Below are 4,989 nucleotides of genomic sequence, written 5' to 3'. Positions count from 1 at the left end.
ATATTTGTGTTTCCTTCATTGTTGTAGTAGGCTATTCGTTTTTCTTTTGAAATGTTTCACATTTTATCATAGCAAGGCTTTTTATAGATGATTATATGGTATGGGTTTTGCTCATTGTGGAAGGCTGTTGAACGACCTGTAATTGTTTATTTCTTTGTCCTATGGTCTATGATTAATTGCTTCATTGTTAATCATACCACATCTCCTAATTATTATATTGTATGGGTTTTGCTCATTGTTAAAGGCTGTTGAACGACCTGTAATTGTTTATATCTTTGTCCTATGGTCTAGGAATAATTGTATCATTGTTAATCATACCCAGGACTTATTGGCAGCAGGATTTTATTAGCCCTGTTTGAAGAACTGCTAGCCCATCAAAACCGACCTGCTAGCCCATGTGTGCCTTACAAATCAAAGTTTGCTGCATAATACAGGGTGGGTGTCATGTTTTTAAGGGGACATTATACACTGTATTAAACTAGTATATTTTTATCCGTTGTAGTACTATGGGTCATTAAATATTTTCTGGCAGAGAAAACATGTTCATTGGTTTTATCGTGTGAAACAAGTGGTTTAATTGTTATATTTGTTGTCCACACATACAAGGGCTTTTATTGACGTGCTCGGGGAAACACTGGCAATATTCGTAGAACATGGTCTCGGATTTTCATCCCAGCGCCACAGCCGACCTTACCTAGAGGAATCTTTCTGTTCATGTCACTAGATATGTTCTTTTCCGCTTTTCCCGATCGTTTTTACATTTGTTTTGGATGAATTTTCAGCCTCATTAGTATCCCATTCATCTACCGATTTTTGCTTTGAAACTGACGAAGTAAATCAGGTGCCCGTTTTAAAATGTTTTGAAATATATATTTTGTTGTATTGTTTCGTGTTCAACAGTTGTCCGACAAGACCAATACATAATAACCAATACCTTTAATTGAAATCTCGACAGAAGCAATGTACAATACCCCCTGTACTGAGAAAACGATATTGGAATTATGAGATATTGCGATCAATAGATGATACCTGGCCACCCTGAGTTATGTGTTCTATTTTTAAAACATGTAACTGTACAGCAGGGTTGCATTCAATATCGTAGCGGCTACGTAGTGCTAAATAGATTTTTGTCTACTGAACGAGTAGCTAGCCTAGCTACTATCAATATCTATGTTGCAGCTAGGCTAGCTACACGTTCAATAGTCATAAATCTGCGTATCCCTAAGCAGTCAGAGCTCAGACATAAATAAGTCTGAATCTGCTTTCGACTCATAGAGGTCTACATTTGTAAGTTTTAGGATTTGTCTCCCTTTAAAGCAAGACAAAATACGACTTTAATAAGTCAAATATTGTTAAGCAAGAAATAATTGACAAGAATGAAAAAGTTGCAAATGTCGACTCCTACAAGTCGATAAGTTACCAAAATTGGTTAACTTCAAGACCCACACATATTTATAAAAAGGTCATGCATCTAAATCAAATAATGACTCCATTTAAAGACAATGCTTTGTCTTCTAAAGAAAAATATGAATGAGAGTCTAAAAAATCGTAGATAATGTTAATTAACCTTACAATGCAACCACCTGGAACCACACTTAATGAGGTAAAACATCTGTGTTTAGTAAGGATGTTCAATTAGATAAGATAATTAAATATAGATAGCTCAAGTCCTTGTGAACACTCAGACAGTGCTGTCATAGGTGGTGTACTTTGGCCACCAATTAAAATTAAGTTTTTTCATCAACAGAAATAGACCTAATAGATAAGTCTAAAATTGAAAACAAATTTTATAATAAATACATATTTTGACTTCTTTAAGTCAAATACAGAAATCGACCTGTTTATGTCTGAGCTCTGACTGCTAAGTAGCCACTACGATACACTAGTAGCACGATTTCAGTCTGAAACGGTCATTTTGGTCTGATCACATCTTGATTGACTGGATTTACCGCTAGAAAAAATCGTCAAGATATTTCAGATAGTTAAGTCGCCGTTCAGATCGATAGCCTCATCAGGTAAATCAGTTCGTTAAGGCGTGTCAAGACGGAAAAGACTGAATCGTCTAGCGGGTTGTTTAGACCCGTTAAGACCGTGTCAGACCAAAACAGACCATGGATACAAAAGAACGTTCAAAATTTTCAGACCCTGTTTTGATCCGTTCAGTATACCGGTTTGATACCACGAGTTGCGCCCCTTCTACTCGATAATGCATTTTAGATTAATACATGTATATATGTATTTTATTATTAGAATTTGAAGTATATTTTGATTAATTAAAAAAAAAAAGATTAAATCTTGTGTTAATTCTTTATTTCTTTTCTTGTTTTGTTAAAAACTAATAAATTATTCTTCTATATATATATGTTGTTTATTTTTTAATAAATGTTAGTTTATATAAATATATATTGATAGTTAAATGCAAGGACGTACGTTAATTGTATACACACCAGAATGTATGCCATAAATTTAACCTTGAAATGTTGTGAACACCGGTAAAAATGTTTTTTTGTATTTGAAGATTAGTAACGGAAAATCCTAAACGTAACCTAAAAAAGTTAAGGAGATGTGGTATGATTGCCAATGAGACAATCCACAGAAATGCAGCGGAGGCAAATTAACACAGTCATGCATATTTTTGTTTTATGCATGACAGTTTCTTTAATTCGTTTTCTGTTGATATATGTCCTAGTTTACCGTTGAAGCTGTTGCTTTTTTGGTATGTTTATTTTTTTTTCGTGCGAGTTACTCTATTAAAGTTGGAAAAAAATATTCCCGACATTCGGAAATTCGAAAAAAGACTTCCCGGATCCCGAAACCTGATCATATACTGCATTCAGTCTCTGTCGGGACGGTGTTAAAATATCACCGTATAAAAATTTTCATTCAAACAATATATCCTTATAATATTTATTTTCTTATCCATATAATATGTATATAGTACTTTGTATATACTTTGTATATATATATATATATGGCGTTGATTTGAAATAAAATCTGTTTTAGTTAAAACGGTCGAGTTCAATGGCACGTGCTAGTAATCAACCGGGTCAACATGTAACAAAATCAATGATCCATAACGTAAGAAAGTACATGCCTATTATATTTTACAATCACTCTCATCATCATTCTTGATAAAAAGGTCTAAACTTTAATAAAGAATGAATGAACACGTATTAGTGATGTCTGACCTTCAGTTTTTAATATAAATTAATGCTTATGTTTTTTTTTATATTGAGCAAAGTAACGAATGTGAATCTATTAAACGTTAAAGGTTCTTACAATATCATATACCAAAAGACCATGCAAAATATTTGAGCGCCGCATGTAAAACCATTAAAAAAACATGTACTGTTAGGAAGTTTGTTTAGTATTCAAAAGAAACGTTTCGCTTCTCTATATAGTTTAGAGAGTATTCCTTTAAATTGTGTCAGTTATATAAAGTAGTGTGTATTTGTATTCTATTTATTCATCTAAATGTATCATTATAATATACATTTTGTATTTCACAACTATATATACTATAAGTTGTAGTGTGATTGATTGTTGTTTAAAGTCCAGTGGCAAATACTTCATGCATGTTCAGGACCAGCTGTAAGTTTATGACATGTATGGAACTCACCGGTGTAGTTTTCACGTGTTATAATAGATAAAAGAATAATTAATTTTAAAGATATCGAAACATGAAGGAGGCAAGGCGCATGGATTACCCGCACTTATCAGTTCTTTTCTCTTTTTTGTCTTAAAAAAAACAAAAAAAACCGATTTTTTTTTATATGTTTATATAATTTACGATAACTGTGGTGTATACGTGCTGTCAGACGAAAGATACATATGTGCCCTCTAAATATCTTTTTTTACTATGGATTGTTTGCTTTCGTATTGACGTTTAACACACAACTTTAATTACTGACTGGATGTATGTAGAAATTCAAACGTACTGGAGAATGAAGGATGCAAATCCAAGCTTTGAATTAAAATGGTCATTAAATTTGCCACACAAATAAAAGAACAAGTGTAAGTGTTGGAATGACATATACAATATATCAACATGTGCATTGTCGGAGAATTTAATTTTGATTTTACTTTGGTAACTGGACAAAATTGAAGAGAGGCAGCCCAATCTTTTCTCCTTCTTGTTACGAGTACAAATAGATTTTATTTGCTTTATAGACATCGAATAGAATTCAGGGCATAACATTACGGAATATGATCTTCAAAATATACAATTTAATACCAATAACATGTAACAAATACATTGTTTTTATATATATATATATAAAAGTAATTTTTGATCATCAGTGCAAGCAGTAGCGTTTGTTTGATTTTAAAACACGAATCGATCTATACTATTTAAAATTACAATACGCAAGCTGAAACCGTACAAAGTGATTATTATTTTTGCACACGACATCTAGGCTGTCGTCCCACCTCTAACCGTAGACGGTTCTCTTGGTGGGGATATTGTGCATTCAACCGTGGATATGATAAAATATATCTGTAATAAACAAAATTGTAATGTTTTGATTGTGTAATGTCTTAATTTTTAAGGTTACGCGGGTTCGGTATTAAGCGGGACAATTGGTATGAACACATTTCGATATACGTGTAAATTATATTAAAAGAAGCTTTCAAACGCAGATATTTTCGAGGATATTTAAAGATACAAATAAAAAAATCCTTTTTATGTTTTTGAATTAGGCTTTTAATTTCCATTCCTAATTATATATCATTGTAGAAAAAATTTATTTTATACATTTAAAGTACATGTAATTCTTTATGCTAGCTAGTCCATGAATAAAATTGCATAAATCACAAAAACACATTCGGGAATAGCAAGAAAGTTTACCAAAAAAGTAGTGGGAACTTTACTGTTTTTTTTATCATATATATTTCTGATAGTTTTCCCGACCTATTCACCTATTTTCAAACTTGAAAAGGGACCTCTTTCAGCGGCACGAGCCTGGAACATGTACACATGACAGTTGTAAG

The sequence above is a fragment of the Mytilus edulis genome, chromosome 12 (assembly GCF_963676685.1).
Source record: "Mytilus edulis chromosome 12, xbMytEdul2.2, whole genome shotgun sequence".
NCBI classification, from domain to species: Eukaryota; Metazoa; Mollusca; class Bivalvia; order Mytilida; family Mytilidae; genus Mytilus; species Mytilus edulis.
This window is presented reverse-complemented; position numbering follows the sequence as displayed.